The sequence below is a fragment of the Siphateles boraxobius genome, unplaced genomic scaffold (assembly GCF_051911475.1).
Source record: "Siphateles boraxobius isolate OS27281-9 unplaced genomic scaffold, OSU_SipBor_1 3, whole genome shotgun sequence".
In the NCBI taxonomy this organism is placed as follows: Eukaryota; Metazoa; Chordata; class Actinopteri; order Cypriniformes; family Leuciscidae; genus Siphateles; species Siphateles boraxobius.
In genome coordinates, this window is record NW_027508919.1 from 8,036,121 (window position 1) to 8,063,057 (window position 26,937).

A 26,937-nucleotide genomic window follows, 5' to 3' on the forward strand; every position below is an offset into this window, starting at 1 on the left:
TGAGGTTTATTTAGCCACATCAATACTCTCGTGGATTTTGTATTTATTTTTTCAACAAGTTTATTCGAAGGAAGATGATGAAAGTCCTGTAAGCTATTTTTTGAAATACCACACATAAACCTACAGCAAAGCAGCAAAAAGCTCTGCAAAAAGAAAAAAAAGTCAGGGGCTTATTTTAGCTACTATATAGTATGCAAAAAGTAATTTGTCAGACATGAGAAATGTATGGATATGTGGAATTCAAAAACAATAGATGAAAAAATCCACACTGTACTACTGTATCTCATGAGTCCATGAACAAGATGAACAGGGGTATCATTTACAAACTTCCAAGGCAAAGGTTGTGATCTTTTAAAAACAAACTTGATGGGAAAAAGTGTGCACCTGTAAGTAAACTGAGCCATGCATACGCACATTTTGGAGACAAAGCAGTTTGGTGAATACTGATGGTGAGCTGAGGTGAGTGAGCTGAACATTTTTTATATTCTAATAAATAGGAATATTTGTTGTGGATGTAATGCTTTTGAGCACTTTTCCTATGGCATGCTGTGTTTTAATGTTTTAACTACTGTACAGCATGGATTGCTTAGTGCAGGATAATTGCAGAACTCATGGTCTAAGGAAATAATGATCAATAGTGCACAGTAAGGCCTATCGGTTTCCATATTTTTTTTATATTTTTATTTTTTATTTTATTAGTTTATTTGTCAGGGACCATGCACAGTTCAGGCCCTGAACCAGAGTTAGATATGCAGCTAATTTACATCTGTGGTCCCTGGGCAAGGAAAATAAAGGACAATATAGACAAACATTACTCACATAAAAAACAAAATACAGATATACAATACATGTTATAAAAAAGGTCAATGATCACATAGTTGATTCGCCTTCAGCCAAGTCTTTAAGGACATTTTAAAACTGCTGAGACTTGCACAATCTCTAATATAATGTGGAATTATGTTCCACTTTTCTACTACAGTAAATGAAAAAGCTAAATTGACCAAATTTAGTCTTCCTAAATTGAGTGTAACAGTCACCTCTTACAGAAGCCCTGGTGACCCTTACATTATCTCTGCAAAATGACACGCATTGCTTGAGTGGAGGTGGTGCAAGATCATGGATCAATTTATACATCAGGCACATGTCAACAAAACTTAGAAAACTGTCAAAGGTTAATAAGTTGTATTTTTATGATAGTGCAATGGTGGTAGCTTCTTGGTTTTTTTGTCAAGAACTTTCACAGCTTGTTTGTAAAGGGTATATAAGGGTTTTAGCGTAGTCCCACCCGCCTGGGACCAGCTTGTAGAACAGTAAGATAAATGTGAGAAGATCATTGTATATAAAAACAGTTTAGCTGAGGCTATTGGTAACTGATGTCTTATATGTCTAAAATTTGCCAAACTACCTCTGACACAATTGGAGATCTTCTTTATGTGTTTTGCCTAAGATTTTAATTATGGACGATTCTGGCACTTTAGAGATGCTAAACAGTGGAAGATTATCATTTGATGGTGTAATGACGTTCTCTCTTATACCAAAGCCTTGTGCCAAATCATGAACAGAATCTATAAAGTAGCTATTAAACATAGAAGACATTTGATCTTTGTCTTTAGTTAAGGTTCCATGTACTTGTAATTCAAACTCTTTATCTCTTTTCCCAGTGTTCTTTAAAGCTCTATTGATGTTACCTTTTGAATCCTTTATATTATCAATAAAAAACGTTGCTTTTGCCTTTTTCAATTCATTTACAACTTTATCACGTAACTGTTTAAAGGTTAACAATATAAACCCATTAAAAATACTTTTTGGCCTGTTAAGATTGAGAAAAACTTTCTCTGAAATGTATTTTATACTATTTTGATTTATCTATTCAAAAACAAGGCAAGGATAGGATAGGCTACTAAATGATTTTAGCAATATAATGTGACGGCACATCCGTATCTCTCTTTTTTTATGTCTTGTACCATTAAACATGGCATCACGTGGATGGATATGCACAGTAAAACTAAGCATTGTAGGGTCGATATATGGTTATTGCAGGGAGGAGACGCATGTACACACAATCTTCCGCTGACTGGGTTTTATAAAGGGAATTTTGTGCAGGTTCTGCCGTAAACGCTGTTTTATAAGTATGAATATTTTTTGCCATACGCCATTTTGGGCTTTCGCCGCACGTACACTTTTACGAAGGATCCTACGCACCGTTTTATAAATGAGACCCCTGCATAGTGTCCGTAGTAACTAAAGTCTACAACAAAGTCTGAAAGGACATGATTTTAGAAACATCTACTGTCAAGTCAAGTCACCATTATTTATATAGCACTTTTTACAATACAGGTGGTTTCAAAGCAGCTTTACAGAGATAAAAGGAAAACAATGCAACAAAGTTTGTTTTCTGTTGTACAGCAGATCTAGTAGAAAATAATGTCAGTCCAGCTTAAGTAATTTCAGTGATGGCTCATTTCTGTTGTAAAAAAAGTTATAAATATAGTTAATTTATCTATACAGCCATTCTGGAGAAAACTGTGATTTCATCGTCCAGCTCAGTTTAGTTCTCATATAATGGTGTCAATTGCTGGCAGATCAATAATATTGTTGAATCTTAAGTGTCCCCCAACCAAGCCAAAGGCGACAGTGGCAAGGAACCAAAACTCCATCAGGAGACAGAATGGAGAAAAACAACAGGCTCAGTCAGGGGGCCAGTTCTCCTCTGGCCAACAAACTAACAGTGTATGATTATGATTCAGGCAGCATTATAGGTCAGAAGTCAGACTGGATCGGAACATTCAGAATACTGTGTGATGTCAACAAAATGGTCAAAGTTACAGTAGTAAAACTTTTGAAACTCCTTACAGCACCAAGTCCATTTGCATTTCAAATCTCTTCTCTGCTTATTTATTTGTATTCTTCATGTATTGTTCTGTTATTTTCAATGCTGTTTCTACCACAACAGTTCTGGATGTGCTTTAAATGGAGCTGAAGATGAGGAGAGTGTGTCACCCAGCAGTTGCTCAGAAAGCAAATGAAAGTCCATTTCAATTTATTATGGTCTAAACGTGATTCATTTTGACCCTCTGGGAAAACAGTGTGTTTACCCAAACACAGAGAGTGAAAAATAGCTAGTCGTGTTTTCTGCTTTCATGCAAATACAATTTCATAAACTGACCTGTAAAGCAGCTTTAAAATACATTTTGACTGAAGTTTATTCAGGCATTAATGCTATTCCTAATTTAAAAACACCATTAATAAAACCAAGTGCTGCTCTGAACAACAGTTCTTACATGTTGTCTTTACAGCCAGGCCAAGGGTTACCCAGAGACTAATGAGAGGACATGTCACTGGATTCATAGCACTAATATATATATATATATATATATATATATATATATATATATATATATATATATATATATATAGCTGAGGGATTGAAATTATTTTATTAATATGAATTGAAGAAAGAAGAAATCTTGGAGGGCATCAAGTGGTTGACACACCAGATTGCCTTGGGCAAATGACCAAATCAATATTTGATCAACTCTTGATCTGTCATAGCAGGAACCTATATGGTTAATGTCAGTGAATGCAGAATGCTACCACAGAAACCGAAAATTCTCGGGACAGCAGCATTTGTCCAAATTTCAATCTTAACCGTTCTATTTCATCAGAAAGGATCTTAAAACAGGGCTTTAAGTGTAAAATACCGAACTTGTTCTTTAAGGTTAGGACTATCCATGGAATACACATTGGTGTTCCGTTTAAAGCTTTATGTATTTAACGTGAAATGTATAAAAGCCAGAACAATTAACAAAATAGAGGTTTACTTAGACCAGCACAAACCTCTAATCACACCCTTCTGCTCTCTAGCTCACTACTTTACAATACATAAAAATAGATATGAAGATGAGAATTAACCTACGAAGGCAAAAAACCTACGAATGAAGAAAACAACCAATTTATGTAACTGCTTACATTGCAATGAGAAAAATTGAAAGTCAATGACTGCTTTAACCATCCTATTTTGATCACACAACTTTCTGGGTACTCAAGACTTCAGGTGGGAATCAACATAGAATGAATAAAAACAATCATATTTCTAATCCCAAAAGAAGAAAGATTAGAACAATGGATAATAAAGGAATTGAAATTACAACTTTACAAACAATTTTATAAAGTTGCCCTACACAGGAATCGAACCCACTAACTCTAGGTCAGGGGCCTGGCATTTATCTCATTGCACCACTCCGAAGACATCTGTGAAGACATCTCAGAAAGACACAATGTCTGGAACAGAAAGAACTTTTACAAATAACCAATTATAATGCTAAGCTAAGCTAACTAGCATAAAGCAACAAACACAGGCAAGGTCAACTTCGGAGAAGAATTGATCGGGAACGGTACCGAATATCAAAAATCCGTTCAGTCATTTCTGTGCGGCTCAGTCCGAACAGAATCTGAGCTAATTTGGACAAAACCTGAAGGAGAAGCAGCAGAAAAACTGAATACTGTAACTTTCAAAAAAGCCACCACTGTAAGGGGCGGAGTCTAAATGTAAAAGGTTGAATGTGATGAAGCATTGTTCTGATTGAGCATGAAGAGACTAGGAATCGGGTGAACTAAATGTCATTTTTCTAGAACAAAGAGTTGCAAAAGTTATAACCTTTAGAAAACTGTATTTTTTTTAACTGGTGGTGGCGCTATAGAGTTGGTCATAGAGACTCCAAAATTGGTCAGATTTCCACTCATTAGCACTCATTAGCATCACTAAAAGTGTGCCAATTTTCATAATTTTCCTACTTATGGTTCATAGGGCTGCAATTGACTACCATTGAGGAAGAAGAAAAACAATGATTTGTACATAAAAGCACTGCATGTTGTATGTGACAGCTTCAGCTGAGATTATTCTTAGGCACAACGCCTGGAACAGATGCAACTTCTGCATCTTTTCCTGCCACAGTACCTCATGTGGTCTCGGCACGTGTCACACTGAGTTGCGAACCCATGACGCAAAGCATTCGGGATCCGTGGTGTAACACGTTGAGCTAATCAAAAAGCTAACCAATTAGCGTGCTAAGCCAGCAAAAAACAACAAACACAGGCTAGGTCAACTTCAGAGAGAAATATAACGGGAACGGTAGTGAATATCAAAAATCCATTCAGTCATTTCTGTGTGGGTCGGTCCAAAAATCATTTGAAAATCATCGAGTGTGATTTGAGTGTGAATGGGCAAAATTTGTAGGAAGAGTAGCGAAAAAACTGTTTTTCATTTGCTCCAATATGGCGGACAGTCACATTGTTGGAAAATGACGAATGACACATCGGCGGAATTGGCATTAGCCAGAGAACAAAATGACATAGAGAAACCAAAATTTGGACAATGTTTTCAAAAGTTATAAGCATTTTTGCAAAACAAACATATCTCTGGAACACTAGGTGGCGCTGTGTTCAAACTTCTCATGTACCTTCAGGACATGCTAATGATGATACATACCACATTTTGTAAAGATATGTCAAATATTTTAAATATGACTAAATTTAAATGGCGGACACGTGGTTCTTCCAATCCTGGCAAAATTGGTATCCACGTATTCGGCAAGGAAGACACCAATATCATTCATGATTTTCTGACAAACTGTTCAAAAGTTATTGCCCAAAATAGGCATTTTCCAGATCTCATGACCTGTAGGTGGAGCTGTTCCCAACTTGGCATGGACCCTTAGATCATAATAATAATAATAATAATAATAATAATTTGTTACTTAGTGGCGCTTATTCAAAGCGCTTTACATAGAAGGGGGAATCTCCTCAACCACCACCAATGTGCAGCATCCACCTGGATGATGCGAAGGCAGCCATATTGCACCAGAATGCCCACCACACACCAGCTTACTGGTGGAGAGGAGACAGTGATGAAGCCAATCAGTATATGGGGATGATTAGGAGGCCATGATGGACAGAGGCCATGGGGCAAATTTGGGATTTTTTATGGACACACAGAGTCAGGACCTCGGTTTAACGTCTTATCCGAAGAACGGTGCTCTTTGACAGCATAGTGTCCCCGTCACTATACAGGGGCTTTAGGACTAGGGCTGGGTATCGTAACAAAATTTTCTATACCGATACCGATACCGATACCTTGACTTCGATACCGGTTCCTGAACGATACTTTTTTCGATACCAATTTTATCAATATAACATTACCTAAAAAAAAAAACTTTTATTTTTTCAGTTTGTTGACTTTTTTACACTCATATTTTGAGTCTGTAAAAAAGCACCAATGCTAAAGTTTTCTATGTTTCCTAATCATTTAACAAGATGTATTCTTTACTTCAATGAGCTCATTGTTTCTGCCTTAACTTAATGCATTGTTAAACAATGAAACTGAATGAAAATTAATTGAAATGCATTACACACAGTCACCCCTGAAAACAGATCACTCTAAATTGTAATTTAGACACATGCATTTTCTGTAAAGCTCCTTTGAAACGATATGTATTGTGAAAATGCTATACAAATAAATGTGAATTGAATTAAATATAGGCTACTGGGGTGAGGGATATATGCCTCGCGCTCAGCACACATGAAGCTTGCGCAAAGCACTGGCAAAAGTAGCCTAATGATTATGGATGTGTCGGGAAACGATAGCAAGGATATATTTTAATTGTTTATTAATGAAGTGTTTACTAAACGTGTTGGCTGCAAAGATGATTATTGCGAATTTGCGATGCAGACTCGTCATCCCTGCAGTAGTGAACGCGCGCGCTCCTATATGGATTAGGTAATCAAACTATTTATTTCTAATTGTTTCGTTTAAAAGTAGACATATTTTGAACATATATAGAACTATTTCTCATGTCTGTGAGGCTAGTATCCTATACGCTGAGTTTTGGTTTATATGTGACGCGCTCCAGTTCTTGTAGTCGAAGGCTGATAAACTTTCTACTCTCGAGTGTATTCTGTGCGCTTTTAAGTGCCTTATCAGATTTACCGTGTTACCGGTCTTGGCAGCAATTATCTTGTCGAAAATATTGCATCGTGTGCTTATGGCATCGAGTCGGGTACATAGGTACAATTTTGATCATTTCCACATATTTTCTATCTATCTGGGTTGTACGCTTACACACACACACACACACACACACACACACTACAGCCTCACGTGCGACGAGCCACGTCTCTGGGCAGCCGCGTAAACTAGTGTTTTTCCGCCACAGCCAATCATGCTGCATGTTTATTGTTTCATTGACGTTGACGAGATTAACCACTTAGGTACCGAAACTTGGTACCGAAAAACAAGACATGTTTTGATACTCGGTAGTATCGAGGCAATTCGGTCGGTACCTAAAAAGTACCGAACTCAGTACCCAGCCCTAGTTAGGACCCACACAGACCACAGGGTGAGCACCCCCTGCTGGCCTCACTCATCATGGCTCCGATGAAGCGTACCAATTTCCGTTTCGATTGATCAAAGTTTGGCCGAGATAAAGCCTATGAACCACTTTTGGGTCGACCTTGTTAGGTTCGAGACATCATAACTTTCGAATGAAGATTAATAAAAAAATTGGTTCAGTAATTTTCGTGCAGTTCAGTCCAAAGATCATCTGAGCAAATTTTATTAAGCATTGAACAAAGTTTGAATGAGTAGCAAAAAAAACTGAATACTGTACTTTTCAAAATGGCCACTATTGTAATGGGCGGAGTCTTATTGCAAGATATTCATTGTGATCACCATAATGAGTGGAATCAGGTGTACTAAGTTTAATTGTTCTAGATTAAAGGGTTCAAAGGTTATAACCATTTCAATGTTGAATTTTTGAACTGGTGGTGGTGCTAAAGAGTTGGTCCTAGAGACTCCAAAATAGTCCAATTACTTTTCCTGACCATCTCTACAAGTTTGCCTAATTTCATAATTTCCTATGTTCCATTAATAGGGCTGCCATAGACACCCCATACGGAAGAAGATGAATAATAATAAGAAAACGAACAATTACAATAGGTGCTCTAGCATCTTCGGTCATTGGCCCCTAATAATAATACAATGACAATTTGCAGTGAAAAAGAGGCTATAGAAGTCATTTATTTTCAATTTCCGGCTGGAGGTGACAAGTTGACATTATGCAAATGAACAACTGTCCACGGGAGTAAAGTCAGTGGAAAACATGACTTGCTGTGGGATTCCATAATCAAATGTACAATATTAGAAATATTTCTGAACGATCATGTGACACTGAAGATTGGGGCAATGGCTGCTGAAAATTCAGGTTTGCCATCACAGGTATATGAAAAACAAAAAGTTGAATTTGTTCTACATTAATCAGCCAGATGAAATGTCTTAAAGGGACCCTGATGAATTCAGTTAAGTGTTTGTATGGAGATTGAGGGGAATGTGTAACCATGAGACAGAACCTTGACAGAAGTGCGTGCCTTGCATCAGTCAGGGTTTAATTGATCGGTCACATAATGCGGACCCTCTGTGTGCGACTGGCCCCTGCTCATGGAGATGATAAAGGGGAGGCGTGAGGAAATTAAACAGCTCGTTAGAGCTTTATTGTGCCTCTTGGGAAGGCAAAAAAAAACATTGCTGGCGTCTTACGTTGTTGGTCACTAAGATCCCCCGCTGCTATAGCTAGTCGATAAACATTCAATTAAACTTGCTTGCTATGTTGTTTTTTGTCCCACTGTCAGCTCAGCTTCCTCATGTGGATGTTTTTTGTTGTTGTTGTTGTTGTTGCATGCCCACAGAATGGATACTGATATAAGTGGATATTTATCTTCAATTTCACGTTGATAAGACAGTAAAAATGAGCAAAGACAAAACAATAACTTGTCTGATCTCTTTTTTCTTGCATACTACAGAAATATTCCCTTAAAACAATGCAACTGTTCATTGGGCAACAGGTTCTTTGGGCAACAGGCCACTGAAGAACATATTATGCAAGATAAACAGGCATAATGAAAATGCTCAGTGAATAATTTCAAAATCATTTTCTTAATCTAATCTGCTTATTTTTCAAATATCATGCATCAAAAATATTCAAGTAAAAAATAAATAAATTCTAAACAACCTTACAACAATTTACTTGTTTATATATATATATATATATATATATATATATATATATATATATATATATATATATATATATATATATATATATATTTTTTTTTTTTTTTTTAATGAAAAATACCAATGGGGTAGGAAATGTATCCACTTGGAAGCAAGTCTTCCAAGAAACACATTTCTTTTAAAGATGTTTAGTTTAGGGGTTCTTGTTTTTGTTTGTTTGCTAGCAATTTAGATAGTGACCAAGTATTTCTATGTATTATAAACCATGAATTTAAATGTACAATAAACATACAATTACATTTGATATTGGCTACAATGTCCTCTCTTGTAGACTACATATTGTTGTATTCCAAATAAAAATGTTATCATGATACATTTCTCTAATATTTCCCCAAGTTCACCCCAAAGATTCCATAATTACAGTAGATGCATATGCAATGTGGATTTAAACTGATGTAGGCCTATCTAATAATAAGCCCACACTGAGAAGCAAATCTCATCCGGGGTCAATTAAAGAACAAATGTCATGGCAAAGAAATGAAAATTGATGCAGGACAAACAGTCAATATGAAAATAATGAACAGACTGACAGCTCATTGCTCTAGACCAAACACACAAAATTACTGACAGTAATTCAGATTTAAGAAAGAAAGGGCAAATAAATGCCACAATCTTCTTTATTCAAACCAGATTGAAGAAAATGAGAGCACTCTAATAATATGTCATGATTATGTGTATTGTTAAACGTCACAGACCTAAAGACTTAACATATAATATAAACTCTCAAAAGACAATACAGTGCATATTTTCATCTTATATTGCATTATGTTTTTTCAGTCAAAACCGCTCAAAGAAATTAAAAAAACTCTTCTTCAAGTGTTTGAAAAATAGTGAAATGTCAGAGGCACAAGAATAAAATAGAGGGTCTCAGCTTAAATCTTATTTGTCCTTTAGCAAATCTTAGAATTATCTAAAAGTGTGTGTGTGTGTGTGTGTGTGTGTGTGTGTGTGTGTGTGTGTGTGTGTGTGTGTGTGTGTGTGTGTGTGTGTGTGTGTGTGTGTGTGTGTGTGTGTGTGTGAGGCAGAAGTTAAGTTAAGCCTCCAACAATTCCTCTCCCAAGTATTTCTGAGACTTTTCTGTTGGGTTTCTATCGTCACACTCAACAGCTCAATTAGTTTGAAGTCACAACGGACTGAATGCACACTATCACCAAAAACTAGTGCACAGAAAAATATGTTTGTTTAATTGCTTTAATGTCAGTGGGGAAAGCAAGCTGCCCACTTCATAGTTCAGAAGCATAAGCACATAGGATGACAAATTTAAGATTTGTAAATGTGTGATGATAATAATAATAAAATATTGTACATTAAATTATCAAACAATGTAAAATAAACATTACAGAATTATAAATAAATAAGTATTTTTCTTTTAGCTCGTTTGACAAATTGTTGTGGGTTAAAGGGATAGTTCACCCAAAAATTAAAATTCTGTTATCATTGAAAAATATTTACTTTTTGGCCAAAGTATCCCTTTAATGGACAAGTCACAGTAAATATTTCAGTGCAAATAATTCTGATTTCACCCCCCTCTGATTTAAAGCAATCCATTATTGTTTCACTTTAACACGAGAGAGAGAGAGAGAGAGAGAGAGAGAGAGAGAGAGAGAGAGAGAGAGAGAGAGAGAGAGAGAGAGAGAGAGAGAGAGAGAGAGAGAGAGAGAGAGAGAGAGAGAGAGAGAGAGAGACCTAGAGAAAGAGAGAGAGACCTAGAGAAAGAGGAGCAATAGAAAATGGAACTTTGTTTCGTCGCCTTTTGGGATAGTGATCATAACTTTGCCTGGCGGCCATAAATAGTCTTCGGGACATCTAAAGTGTTATGGCATTGACTTTCACGTGACGGTTTCCTGCTGCTCAGTGTCTACAATTCATCATATGGTGACATTTTGCCTGCAGACAGCACAGCAGGAATGTCCCCCGTCACATTCAAGGAAGCACTTCGGTGCGGAGAGACAACTCACTTACTGATCAGGATGCACACAACTGTACCATGCCTCCAAAAGAGCTGAGCTGACTTACTAGTTGTCAAAATAATTATTTTTCTTGTTGAGAAAAATAATCAATAACCCCCCACCCCCCAGTAAAATTTTAGTTGTTTTTGCCTTCAGTGTTATAATGGGTAAACTTTAGCAAATTATGCTTATGAATGTAAACAAACTATGGAAATAGCTGATAGCAAAAACAATGGCATACTGTAGGAAAAACATGCTAAAACCAAGTAAACTGAATGCAGTTTGCCAGAATAACAAACACACAAGGCCCACAAGTCTGAGAACACTAGGGAAAAGACTTTCATTTTACATTCTAATTTAATACTCAGTGTTCAGTAATTATATTACTTGCATAAAAATTCAGAGGATTTCAATGTTATCTCAGAATGATGGACTCCACTCTGTATATTTTATGCCAGGTGCAACATGAAAAGGCTTTTGTTCTCTCACTTTCTACAGCCCTCGCAGACGTAAATTTGTGTTCAGGTTCTAAATGTCACCTGCTATAATGTCTGTGGAATATTCAAATAAAGAGTTAGATCAGACTCACAAATCTGAGTAATTTCTGCATAATTCAACATAAATCTCTGTTGTATGTGATTAATTCTCAAGAGTTGAGAATGACAGACACAGTGACAGATGTTGGTATTTGAAGCTCTCGATGGTGCGGGAGTGATTTGTCAGAGAATTGCTCCACTCGGTCCTTTTTTATTTTTAAATTAAAAGTTTCTTTTGAGGCCCATTTTGGTACACTCTGGCACACTAGTAAATGCAGATGCCACCATTTAATATTATTGCATATTATTTAGTCTGTATTACATGTGGGCCAGTGCAATGGACAGGATTGGAGTGGACATTGTCCTACCCAAATTGTCACTCTCAATTCTTACCCCAAGTGCAGGTCATGCATTGAATTTAAATGCAGTTTTACTCTACCATAATTCCCTGAACCGATAATGAAAATAAATTTCTACTGCTCAAAACTTTTTTTTTTTGTATATAGAGATGATAAAGTTGAAAGATTCATGTCACATGTTTTATTAGGTCATAACTATTTAATGGCATCAAAATCTATAATAAAAAGAGGCTATAAGAGGGAGAAATGAAACAGATTAAAATAGTCTTTGTAAATATTACACTCAGATTCTACGAATGTTCTGTTGTTGCACGAGTCTAAGCTCAAGAGGAACCGAGAAAAAAATTATACTACAAACGCTAATAAAATAAAACTGAACAACAGGCTATAATAAATTGTACAAAAAGGCCTTGTCCGTTGTTTTTTTAACCTGAACTAGTGAATCAATGTCTGTTTCGTCAACCAATCACTCGAGTCGTTTCTTTTCAATTAATTAATCAAATGAATTAACAAAACAGTCTGAATCAGTTCACAAACGTTATTCAAGAATCATGCGGACAGCTGAGCTCACTCACTCACAGTCTCTGTGGTGTTACTAACTCTGTAAAACAGGATACTTCATAACACAGAACATAAAGAGCACTGGATTAAGATGATATTTACCGTAAATCCACTGAAACACCACCTGCTAATCCATCCAGTCGTGTGTCAGCGACGAAGATAGTCTTTACCACCGTCAAGTTCAACACCTCCGCGTGTACCGTGTGAATGACGCTGTACTGCAGGTAAACATGATGTCCCAACCAAAATATAATGAAAACACAATAAAATGTCCTATAAAAAAACTGTGGTATTATCATGCTTCGACATTTATGTAACTTCCGTATGTAATGGCGTTCCAACCATAGATATCATATAGAGACTAGATGCCCTATTGGCCGCTGGAAACCGAGAAATCCGGCCGCCATCTTGAATCGGTCGTATTCCTAGTTTCGTTGCGTGGCAGCAGATAAGATGCCAGAGCATTGTGGAGCATTTTCCTGTTCTAATCGCCGGACCATCGAAAATAGGGCTTTTCACAAGTAAGTCTTAACATTACCGTACTATTGGTTGTATTTTGTGAATAGAATATTACCAGATAATCGAGAAGGGGCAAAGATATTTGCTATTACTGTACTGAAATCGTTGTGAAATGCTGTTTACTGCATCAGCCGGTGTTCACCCGGCATGGAGAGGTGGGATAACTGTTAAAGTAATAATTACAACAGCTTCTAGGTTATCAGATAAGCATTCAACTGCCCTGTTGTATAGGTTATTTTCGTTTGCGCACATGATATCAGGAAGCAATGTAATACACGCATGACAGGGATGCGCAAATTGAGTTACCCCTCCAACTTCTAGTGTTATTGATAACCTATATCTTATCACATGCGATTTGGCTATTGATATTACAGAAGTCCTGTGGTAAAATTACATTATTAACTTACTCCATCTACCCTTGTAAAGTTAATCCGAATAGGGCTTTAGTCTCGACATTTTCCCCTCCCACATCCACATACAATAAAAAAGGTATAGGCTTAATGTTTTCTGAATTTAATTTTTAGAAATTACTGATGCAAACACGTTGAAAAGCTTCTTCTCAATTTTTATTACAAGTTCGGTGGATTCGGTGGCTGCGTTCTGTGTGTGTGTGTGCGTGTGTGTGTGTGTGTGTGTGTGAGAGAGAGAGAGAGAGAGAGAGAGAGAGAGAGAGAGAGAGAGTGTGTGTGTGAGAGAGTGAGAGAGAGAGAGAGAGTGTCTGTTCGTGTGTATGTGCGTGTCACAAATCATAAATTGTTTCTTCAACTTATTAAAATATCTTACTTTACTGCAACTATCTGTTTCTGCTTCTTTATTATATTTATAGTGTGTGATTTATAAAATACATTATATGTATTTTATAAATACATATATCCTTCATGTGTGATGAAGGATATATGTATATCCTTCAACCTTCATCACACATAATGTGTCTGATCACTTTATATCTTATATCAGAATATTATTACTGTTAAGCCTACAATGGATATTAAAATACGCCGAACCATGTGTCCTGTATCATAGCTACATGAATGACCTTTGCAGCAAAAAAAAACCGCGTGAAAATCAGTTCAGTATTCAGTGAGATATGATTAATTTAATGCGCTGACAGCTCATTTCACCTGCCATTCAGATTACACTGAGCGGAGCGGATGACCGGTTTAAGATGGCGGCTCCCATTCTCGTCCGTGCCAATAGGCAGTAATGGTCGATAGGGCGTCTACCTATATGATGTCTATGGTTCCAACTACCATTACTACAGGCACTGCGCGCGCGTTGCCTGCAATTGAGAGGGCACAATTTTGTCCTTTTTAATGTTAAATTCGTCAATCTGGTAAACTTTGAGAGTTCAAAATTAATAGCTCCAACCCATATTCTGTGTGCAAATTGAACAAAGAAAAACTCAAAACCGTTGTGATCGTCTGTTTACTAGGCTACTAATAGTTATAATATCAATCCCATGACAGTAATATTGTAAAACAAATGCACTGAAAAATAAAAGAAACTTTCATAATTAGTTTTGTACTAATTTCTATTAGGGCTGCAACTAACGATTATTTTGATAATCGATTAATCGGACGATTGTTTTTTCGATTAATCGATTAATCGGATAGAAATTAAATTAGATTTTTTTTTTATTATAACTAAATAAAACCGTAAATCAGGGTATTTATGTGTAAAAGTGTACTTTAAAAAGTGCAAAAGCCACACATTGAGTTTTACTAATATCAATATTTGCATTGTTTTTAATGATAATTGCTGATGGCAAGTTGACACATGATTATTGTTAAAAAAATGATATCCAACATATTATGTTTTAACACAATTTTTGTTAAAACAAATTTACACAGACATGTTGTTCAGATGTGAATATCTGAACTAAAAACAAACTAAAAACATCTAAAATATATAATTCATTTAATTTTTATTTAAAATTAATTATATATAAGGAATATAAGGATAAAGAATATAATATATATTATATATAATATATAAAAGAATAATATAAGGATAAATTGATTAAATAAATATAGAAAGACTGAAAACAATTTTGTTAATGTAGAGCCGCAGTAGATCGCGTTTGAAAAACAATTAAAACTTAGTAGACAAATGCTATAAAAAGAGAACGGAATGGAGGTAACGTTACCCAGCAAGCTAACAGGCTTGAGTAAAGGACAGGAGAAATTATGCATTAGTGCACAAGCATTCGCTGAAAACCACTGAGTACAGTGACTAAAAAACAATATTTTACTGCTGCTGTTATTAACTGCCTTTATATTTAGTGCTTCGCTTTGTAAAGACCGTTTTAATTTAACCTATTTCTGCGGTAGCGCTATTTTAATCCATCACTTACGTTGCGAGCGAACTGATTGCGCAACCTGCTGCTCGAGACAAAATACAGACATCCCAAGATCCCGGAAGTCCCGGGAGTCTCCCGCATATTGATTGCGGCTCCCTGATGCCCGCGAATTAGTTCAAACTCCCGAAATGAAATCTAGAGCGCGCAAGCAAGAGCGCGCATGCGAGACTGCTCCAAACCGTGTAGCGCGCGCGCTCGGCAGAGCGCCTGAGGGAGAGAGACCTTGCGTGTGTGTGCGTACCAGTAAACGCTCCCCGTGACGTAAGCAGACCAACTAATCGATAATGACATTCGTTGACAACGATTTTCATAATCGATTATAATCGATTTTATCGATTAGTTGTTGCAGCCCTAATTTCTATACTTGAAAGAGATAACACATAGCCTATATTTTATTTTGACGGAAACTGCGTCAAACTTTTATTTTGGCGGAAAACATACACGCGTCTTATTACAATTCTAGTAAAATGTAATCTTCATACATGCAGATGTGGAAATAATGTGTAACTTTGTTAATGGGTTCCTACACTCAAGTATTCTGCTTTTGAAAGTAGTTCTGCTTACTGTAGTTCTCTAAACTCACTCACTAATTTCTCTCCTTATCCTCCTCACTATCCTCATCAGCCACTTGAAGGCCTGCTTGTTTTTTTTCACCCTATTTCTCTGCACATATAGTGCAGAAGTTATGACGTCACTTTGTAGGACAACTCCGAAGTTAGCGGTGCATGGGTTCCCTCGACCGAAAAATATGCATTTTCCCCATAGACTTTTGGAAAATCGCAAAAACTAAGATCTGTGTTCAACAAAGAGTTGTGACCCTTACACGTTTTGTCTATCAAGATAATCTTTACAAGTTAATCCAAAATTTATACATTTTGAAGCCTATGTAAAGTTTAAAAAACCACAAGCAGACACAATAAAGTTTAAAAAACCACAAGGAGGTTATAACTGGTGTGTTTTATGTCATAGATCAAAACGTGAAAATATTTAGAGGCTTTGTTAACCACAGACTTTATTTAAGGCGATTTAGCAAAAACCCATTCAAAAAACCCATAGACTTTAGGGCGAGAAAACCGGAAGTGCTAAAATGTTAACTCACTTCCACGTTTTGGCCAACAAAGTGACGTCATAACTTCGGCACTCTATTCCTTGGTTTCTTCTCCATCTCTCTGACTATTTTGACAGATACACTGCACACTGCACGCTCGCTCAGAGGGGGAGGTCTTTAAAGATGTGATTGGACCAGCCCAGTGTCAATCAAGAAAAGAACCAATGGGCCGCTGATCTACGTGTTTCATGGGCCGGTCTGTGAGAAAGAAAGAAAAAACCTATGCTGACTTTTTTTTTCTTTTTTTGTCCAATGCATTAGACCGGCACAAAGATCCCAGCGCCGCCAATTAAGCAAAACAAAACTAAACGAATGGGCTGCCGATTATGAGCCGTTCAAAAAAAAAAAAAAAAAAATTTTATATATAGGCCTAAATGTAGGCCTTATTTACCAGACTGCAGAAGGTAACCGGCTTTTATTTGAAGCAGGCTTTTATTAGAGGCAGGCCTTTATTTCTAATTCCATCATTTTCATAAATAGTAGGATTGGGCCGATAGACGATTCAATCATCTATCGCGATGGCTGACAGACATCACTATGTTGAGACCATAGACATAATAAATACATAGATGCCCTATTGGCTGCTGGAGCGTACGTCAACGGCGCCGCCATATTGCAGAGGGCAACTTTCTCATACTTCTCATAGCGAGAATTGAGAAAAATGCCTGTTTCGTGTGCTGCTTGGGGCTGGACAAATCGCCACACGATTGAAAACAGGTCTCGAGGAATTATCTTTCACAAGCAAGACTGAACATTTGTTTCTGGTTGTATTTGGTCATGATATAATTAGTAATAGTAACGTCAAGAGGAGAAAAGCCGCAAAATTTAAAAATACTACTGTTATTGTGTCACGAAATGTAGTTTTAATAGTATTTCAGTCGACAATGTAGTTGTTTTAAGCTCAAATATGTGGTTTATTTATAAAGATAGCGCCTATTTAAAAATTGGATCTGACGGTCTCGGAGTTGAGATCCAGGGATCAGCGCGCGCTCAGCGCTCTCATGTACCCCGCCTGGAACAGCCTTACCTCGGCTAGTGCTTCTGACATTTGGCGCTGGCTCTGATGTCTCTAGTCTAATTAATTATATCTTCACAATTCTTATCCAAGAATAAAAAGCCAGATAGCCTACATGACAAGCCGGAGCTTTGACAATTCCTTATTTAAAAAAAAAAGTTTTATAAATCTGTCTAACTATCGAGATTTTAAATAAATAGAGATGAAACTTGTTGTACACCACGTATACGTTTATCAAATTAAAATAAACAAATTAAAATTTATTAAAAATAAATGTATACAAACCACTGAAATCAGTTGATAAATGTAATTTTCTTTTTTGTTTTTATCCAGAAAAACTGCAGCTCACCGTTTACTTGCATTTGATTACAGTGCAGTCTTGCCCTCCGCAAAATGGCGGACGCGTTGACGTATCGCAGCAACGTTCCAAAGCGGCCAATAGGGCGTCTATGTATTTATTATGTCTATGGTTGAGACTGCATCGCGATCCGCCCGCCCGCCCTGTTTCCACGGTGACGCGTCATGCTTTGCGCCCACTTGATTCATGACAGCCAAAATAGCGCTGTATGACAGATGTTGCACTTTTTTTCTAAATATTAACAAACTTGCTTAAACTTCCAAACTCCGATTCTCAAATACATGTAGGAGAGTTTGTGTCGTTTAAAAACCTTTAACGTTATAAATGATCTTGATCTGTGACGTGAGATGTTTGTTTAGTCCGCATGTCTGTTGGATTTATTACAGCACGTAAATTCATCAGTTTCTCACGAAATAGCTGCTACATTAAAGTAAGTGGCCGGTGAACTGGGAGAAGAACATTAATAAGTAAAGTTAATAGTTACTTGCACTGTGATAAAACACCTCTGCAAATATATTTGAATGTATTGTTATTGCCGCTTCCATAGACACTATTGTGTATTCTACAAACTATAAATGTATCGTTCTTCTATAAATTATATGTATTTAAATGTCTGAAACCTAAAATAAACATGATGTAGTTAAAACAGTTGAATAGTTGTGATATACGGTATGACAAGCGCTGAAAGTTCGTCTTTAGCTCAGCGTGAAAGCACAGTTTGAATCTGGCATATCGCGTGAGCGGGCCAACATCGATGATGAGATGTAGATCTAGTGGAAAATGTTTATGTTAAGTTGTCATTATATGAAAGGCACAGGAGACACTACATTTTCCCCGGCCTTAATTTGAGACCGGCCTTTATTTGTCTGTGTTGACCCCGCCCCCGGCCACTATCAGAGGCCCGACGTTTAATTGACTACCGGTTTTTATTTGAGGAATTACGGTATATATATATATAGACTAGGCACTTTCCCGGTGGGCCGATACATCTCATACTTGTGGGTGTTTGCAAACTGGTGGGTGTTTATAAATCATGCAATGAAAATGATGCCTTTCACCTGACCCCGCCCCTAAACCCTACCCTCACTGTGACATGGGCAAATCAGGTAACGCGGTCGAAAACGCCCCTCTGTTTATGGCCTCGCCAACTGATCTGGTAACTCCTCGTCAGCTTAGAATTATACAGTTCTATCTCCGTTTAGGGTAGTTCTGAGATATTGAGCATCAAAGTTTTTACATCCCTGCTGTTCCCTTTCAAGGGAACTTCGAGCTGCGTCAAACGCTGCGGGAACGCCCCTGCGTTGTGCGTCATGAAGCACGTATGGAATCAGCCCAATGGAGAGATGAAACGTCATAGGCGGGTGACGTCATCGACCAGGAAACTATAAAGCACCCCAAAAACACAAGCGCATTAGCTTCTGTGCTTTCAGTCGCGCTACATGTGAATCTGTCCCTGTGTGATATTGTCTGTCTTACATACCCTGCACCACACAAACAATTTATCCCTATATATATATATATTGAGAGATTATGGCGGACGAACAGCAGTTTAGAAAGTGTGTTCCTCCCTGCTCGCGTTATTTAACGAGCGGGGATACACATGATCTTTGTGTTGTTTGTTTGGGAGTTCAGCATGCCCAGTTTGCTCTCGAGGGAGCAGACTGTGAGCATTGCGAGCGTTTGCCGTTAAGGACGCTCCGCTCCCGCCGGTCGCTCTTTGAGGAGAGCGGTTCGGTGCGCGCTCCCCGCGGTTCGGGTCCCGCTTCTGCCGAGGCAGAGCGGCGGCGCTTATCGTGGGGATCGCAGATGGATCTCACAGCGGGGTTTGAGACGGGCTCTGCCTTATCTCTCCCTTCACCTGTGAGATCCAGTGCCTCAGTCCCGGGTTCGGAAGCACGCGCTGCGGTTTCTTCCGCTCGGGCTGAGGCACCAATGCTATCCAGTTCTGAGGAACTTGATGTTGTTAGTGTTGAGGGAGATGTGGAGGATTCGCCACCCCACACTCCTGAGAGTGATGAGCTTATGGAGGTGTTAACAAGAGCTGTTGAAAAACTTAATATTGAATGGCCAGTGACTAGACAGGAGTCTGTTTCTAAATCAAAGTTGGATGAGAGATTTTTGCCGTCACGTGTGCAGCCTCCACGCCGGTGCCTGCCGTTTTTCCATGATCTCCACACCGAGGTGTCGAAATCATGGAGAAAACCGGTGTCATATAGAGTGTTTAGTCCCCAGACTTCAACATACGCTAATATTATGGGAGCCAAGGCTCATGGTTATGGTGCGTTGCCTCGTGTGGAAGAGACGCTTGCGAGCCATCTCTCCCCCGAAGCAGCATCATCTTTTAAGGCACCGGCATTACCCACCAAGCCTTTAAGAAACACTTCGGCTTTGGTGGGTAAAGCATATTCGGCAGCAGGTCAGGCTGCGTCATGTCTGCATACTATGTCAATCTTGCAGGCATACCAGGCTGATCTGCTAAGGGACATGAGTGAGAGTGAGGAGGTCAGTACTGACGTAGTTCGCGAACTGCGTCAGGCTGCTGATTTATCCCTGCGTGCCACCAGAGAATCGGCCAAATTAATGGGTCGTTCTATGGCAGCTCTGGTGGCCGCAGAAAGACATTTGTGGTTAAATCAGACTAATATTAAAGAGAGAGAAAAAGCTTTTCTTTTAGATGCTCCTCTTTCTCCCATGGGGTTGTTTGGTGATGCTGTGAATTCAGTTATCGATAAATTCCAAGAAGAAAAGAAACAAACTGCAGCTTTTAAAAAGTTTCTTCCCCTTAAAGTTCATGTCCCTGGGGCTGCTGGGCGGGAGCAGCCCCGGCCGTCTTCGAGCTCATCACATAGAGGTGCTCCCCCTGCTGGACAGTGGGCTCAGCCGCGACACTCTCAGCCGAAGCCTTCTCCCAGTAGAACTGATCTGAGGACAGTTATATTGGCTAAGAAGGCTTCGGCTAAGAAGAAGTCCTGACGCCAAGCCGTTCAGGATGCTGAGGGTGGTCCCCACCGAGGCGGAAAGGTGTTCACCTCTTTTTACGGTGCCCATTCCTCCTCGGTGCCCTCAGGGGCTCGTTCTGCCAACCCCGCCTTTATGCCGGGGCACAGACGATCCCAGCGAGCGCTTTCCCGAGGGACGCTCGCTCCCTCTGAGGAGGGTCTCAGAGCGGTCAGACCAGTTGTTCCCTGCCGGTGCGCCGTTACAGGGCGCTGCGTCTGCTGCTCAAGTTACACCAGAGGCCAGTCTCGAGAGGCTGGTACCCTTAGTAGAATTTCTGGCAGAGTGGGAAAGCCTTCCAAAAATATCTCATTGGGTCCTGCAGACAGTAGAAAAGGGTTATGCTATCCAGTTCAGGTGTCGTCCACCAAAATTCAGAGGGGTTCTGCACACAGTGGTGGGCCCCGAGCAGGCTCTGGTATTGGAACAAGAGGTGAAAACGCTCCTTCAAAAAGAGGCTATAGAACGGGTTCCTCCTCCCAGTCTGGAGTCAGGTTATTACAGCCGATATTTCATCGTTCCAAAGAAGGATGGGGGGTTGCGTCCAATTTTAGACCTGCGCATATTGAATCGCTCGGTAGGGAAGCTAAAATTCAAGATGCTCACTATCAAGCAGATCGTGTCTCAAATCAGGTCCGAGGACTGGTTTGTCACGATAGATCTGAAGGACGCATACTTCCATGTGTCCATCCTTCCACAACACAGGAAGTTCCTGAGGTTCGCCTTCGGGGGCGAGGCGTACCAGTACAGGGTTCTTCCGTTTGGCCTAGCTTTATCTCCCCGCACTTTCACGAAATGCATGGATGCAGCACTAGTGCCTCTGAGGCTTCAGGGCATTCGTATTCTCAATTACATCGACGATTGGTTGATTTTAGCTCAGACCGAGCAGATGGCGGTTCGGCATCGAGATGTCGTCCTCGCTCATATCAGAAAGTTGGGGTTGAGGCTGAACGCAAAGAAAAGTGTATTATCTCCTTCCCAGAAGACCACTTTTCTGGGTGTCGTTTGGGATTCGGTATCGTTGCGGGCGCGACTCTCTCCGACCCGCATCGCTTCGATTCTCTCAGCTGTGAAACAAGTGAAGCTAGGCCAGCTACTCACTGTCAAGCAGTTTCAGAGACTGTTGGGTCTGATGGCAGCAGCGTCCAACGTTATACCTTGCGGCCTGTTGTACATGAGACCGCTACAGTGGTGGCTCAGGACCAAGGGATTCTCCCCGAGGGGAAATCCGCTCCGCACGTTCAAAGTCACGCGGCGCTGCCTTCGTGCTCTGGTCATGTGGAGAGTAACTTGGTTCCTATCCAAAGGTCCTGTGCTGGGGGCTCTTTGTCGTCGCATAACGCTAACGACGGATGCTTCCCTCACAGGGTGGGGGGCGGTCATGAGTGGTCGCCCAGCCCAAGGTCTGTGGCAGGATCATCATCTTTCGTGGCACATAAATTGTCTAGAGATGTTGGCTGTGTTTCAGGCTCTGTAACACTTCCTAACAGACCTGAGAGGCCATCATGTGTTAGTTCAATCAGACAACACGTCGGTGGTCTCTTATATAAATCATCAGGGGGGCCTGCGGTCTCGCCGGCTTTACAAGTTGGCCCGTCAGATCCTCCTGTGGTCCCAAGGGAAGCTACTATCTCTGAGAGCAATGTATCTCCCTGGGTATTTGAATGTGGTAGCAGACTCCCTGTCGAGGCAGGGGCCGAGGCCAGGGGAATGGAGACTCCACCCCGAGGTGGTGGAGCTCCTTTGGTTGAGTTTCGGTCGCGCCGAGGTGGACCTATTCGCTTCCAAGGAGACCACTCATTGTCATCGGTGGTTCTCCATCACTCTTCCAGCCCCCCTGGGGTTGGATGCTATGGTGCAGCCGTGGCCGAGGTCACGTCTGTACGCCTTTCCCCCGATTGCTCTGTTACCAGGAGTTCTGGAGAGGGTCCGCCGGGACGGGGTCAGTCTACTACTAGTAGCCCCGTTCTGGCCGGCCCGAGTATGGTTTGCGGACCTGATTTCTCTCCTGGACGGTTCTCCTTTGGAGCTCCCGGTCAGGAGGGATCTACTCTCCCAGGCGGGGGGCACGATACTTCACCCCCGCCCAGAATTGTGGAAACTGTGGGCTTGGCCTCTGAGGGGGCCCAGCTCATAGACTCCGGTCTCTCAACCGAGGTTGTTGAGACCATTCTTAACTCCAGAGCTCCATCCACGAGGAAGCTTTATGCCTTGAAGTGGAAACTTTTCACTTCTTGGTGTGGAGAACACCTGCAGGACCCAGTTAACTGCCCAGTGGGTGCAGTGCTGGAATTCCTGCAGGAGCGCTTCTCCACAGGGTTATCCCCCTCCACACTAAAGGTGTATGTGGCGGCACTAGCTGCTTACCACGTCCCTTTCAGTGGAGTTTCTCTTGGGAGACACCCGCTTATAACTCGTTTCCTCCGTGGCACTTTGAGGCTGAGGCCAGCAGTTCGTACGAGGGTGCCGACTTGGGATCTGGCCATTGTATTAGAAGGTCTTTCCCTAGCTCCTTTTGAACCTATCGAAGAAGTTCCCGAGAAGTTTCTCACTTTTAAGACTATCTTTTTGCTTGCTATCTCTTCACTAAAAAGAATCGGAGATTTGCAGGCTCTGTCGGTTTCACCCTCGTGCCTGGAATTTGCACCTGGCATGGTTAAAGCTTTTCTGCATCCTAGACCAGGTTACGTTCCTAAGGTTCCTACTAATATTGTTAGACCTACGGTTCTGCAGGCTTTCTGTCCTCCTCCATTTATGTCATCGGACCAGGAGAAACTTAATTCACTCTGCCCTGTTAGGGCATTAGACGCTTATGTCCACAGAGCTGCCCTGTGGAGGAAATCAGAACAACTTTTTGTATGTTTCGGGCCACCCAGGAAAGGGTGTCCGGCGTCTAAACAGAGAATGAGCAAGTGGGTGGTTGAGGCTATCTCACTTGCTTATGAGTCGGCTGGCCAGCCTTCACCTTTGGTTGTCCGAGCTCACTCTACCAGGAGTATGGCTGCTTCTAAAGCTCTTTTGTCGGGGGTTTCCCTGAGTGATGTTTGTGATGCGGCTGGATGGTCTTCACCGCATACTTTTATTAAGTTCTATGACCTAGACTTAAGCTCTACCCCTGGGGCACAGGTGCTCTCGTCCTCTGTGCGCTAGTCTCACATGACGGTCATTTGGTCCTATGGCGACGTGGGTATTCGCGTTCCCGCAGCGTTTGACGCAGCTCGAAGTTCCCTTGAAAGGGAACGTCTCGGTTACGTATGTAACCCTAGTTCCCTGATAGGGAACGAGACGCTGCGTCGCTCCGCCATACTCCCGGCACTCCCGTTAGCGCTTCCTTCAAGCCTATCAGAAGCTAATGCGCTTGTGTTTTTGGGGTGCTTTATAGTTTCCTGGTCGATGACGTCACCCGCCTATGACGTTTCATCTCTCCATTGGGCTGATTCCATACGTGCTTCATGACGCACAACGCAGGGGCGTTCCCGCAGCGTTTGACGCAGCGTCTCGTTCCCTATCAGGGAACTAGGGTTACATACGTAACCGAGACGTTTTGTGAGATGGAACCTTTTTATTTTATTAATAACTACTAACAAAATATTTTTTTTTACAAAAATAACACCACACAGGCATTAATAAACACCTAATGGATAAGATTATGTCAAAAACTCAATTTCGACCAAAAGTGGAGATATAACCGTATAATTCTAAGCTCACGTCCTATTACTGTCTGAAGAGACCTATATTTGAGTCTGCCCAATGGGCAGTCCACCTCTGGGTGGAGTATACATGAATATTCATGATACGGCCCCTGTTGTGGGCGTGGCCTTGAGACCGCGCAAACGAATGGAATTGGACATATTAGTGCACGTTCCTCAAATCGACACTGTTTAATGTATTTCGAAAATATAATGAAGTTTCAATGTTAAACATTAACTGTAACAGTTCACAATTTCATAATTTCACAATGAATAGTTTGTTTTAATACAATTTTACACAGTTTTGTCTCCATTGAGAGAGCTATCACGATACAAAAATGTAATTACAGTCAGCTTAAAGTAAGTCTGTTCTTCTGTATTGTGATGTACATCCGAGTGTAATAGATTATCGAAAATAAAACATGTAGGGCGGAAATTTGGTATTATGTATCATAAAATACATTGTTGATTGGATTTTGAGATGTGGGAATTGCACTCAAAAGTGGAGGCAGATTAAAGCTACAATATGTAAGATTTTTGTAATAAAATATCCAAAAATCACTTGCACAGTTTGATAAATTCAGAGAAATTCCAATTTTAAATAATGGCTCGTCCATGTTCACTTGTTGCCTGACAATGACATAATATCCACGTTATCCCTGGTTTCCGCTCGTACTGCCATAGTAACCACAGTGCTTCGTGGTGCTGCTGTTATAAAGTAAATAACATTTATAGAATAATTATGAACTTAAATTAAACAATATCGCAACATTTCGACAAATAGATTATTTGATCTGTTTTTATATTTAATTAGAGCGAGATTTTCCCCCTTGCCTTGTCCTTTCCTCACTGGGAAGCGCTCACATGATAGCTAAACATGTTTGAGTAGACCCTCTGTACCTCTTGGTTTCAGATTACATAATTAAATAACATTTATTAAATATTTAGACATTTAAAGGCTTTAGACATAGCCGATTTCTTATAGTGACTGAGCTGAGGCAAGTGCATTTTCGGTTCATTTTTGTGACGCGCAGTTCCCGGAGACAGAGATGACAGATAAACTTTTGTCGTTAGCCTAATATGAATAAAAGTTTACAGTTTTGAACGTTGTAGGCTACTCTTCTCTTATCTGTATGACAAAAAAATTACGGAGTAGCCTATTAAGTTATTTTAGCTGTTATGAGAAAAATAAATCCAAATGAACGCGCCGCCGCGTTTATCGAACACTAAATCAACATGCCAGAATAAAACCCGACTTTAGAACAATGAATTGTGTGGTGTGCCAAAACACTTAATTATAAACTTCAATATTTCATTCAAAATAATCTCAAAACGCTTTGTGACATTTTGAAAAGCCTTGCATGCATTAAGGCCACTGGAACCATGAACGTAACTGAAACGCTAGTTTGCATTTTATTTTCTGTCGTTTAAACATGCTTGCCTGTTGCATATCTTTATTTTATATGGTCGATTGGTGAAGTAGCCTAAGTAACCTTGCTTAAAACCATGCTTTTTAAAAGTCTATGTAGGCTATGGGGAATCCAAAAAATATATATAGGCTATATATAATAAATAATAGGCTATAAAATGCATTAATAGGCTAATATAAATGTACAGTTGTCCATGTTTGTTCGGGACTTGAACCCGTGACATCTAAATGATCGAAATGTAAGTTCTACCACTCGGCCATGAATTCACTCATTGAGAATTGCCCAAACGTTCATTTCTCCAGTGTGTGTTCGCTCACATGAGCGAGAAGCACTCTTCATTCGTCTCAGTCATTCCTCAATATAATAGTAAAAATAATCAGCCTCATTGCACCTAATTTATTTTTATTTGTTATTTCTTTTATTAATTTTTTTTTTTTTTTGTTATCGCGCTGCTCTCCTGGGGAATAGGCTTATGTCGCACGTAGGCCTACAATATGAAATATATGGGATATTGTTGTCATCTCTATTCTTAACTTTTCATTCTATTTTTCTGTCCTAAAAAAATGTTCTATTCTTTTTACCATAGTTGTAGTATTTCATCCTTAATGTTAATTGACATTAACCCCACTTCAAAATGCACAATATACATTTGCGCCACCTGGCGGACATTTCCCGAATGACTTTTGCGACTGGTTTATTTTTGCCGCTGTGGTTTTGCCGCGGCGGTAATAGGCATTCTGGTTGGCCACCTACTGTAGCTCAGTATGTTATTCTAATGTTGATCTAGTTTACTGCTAGTCTCACACAGACAAACTAACACATAGAATAACATTATAACTTTGAACACAGTCCAATGCAGCTTAGTTTGATAGTGTAGGCCAAGTGAAACATCGCTGCGTTACCTCAAAAGTTTTATTCGTCTAATAAACTGAC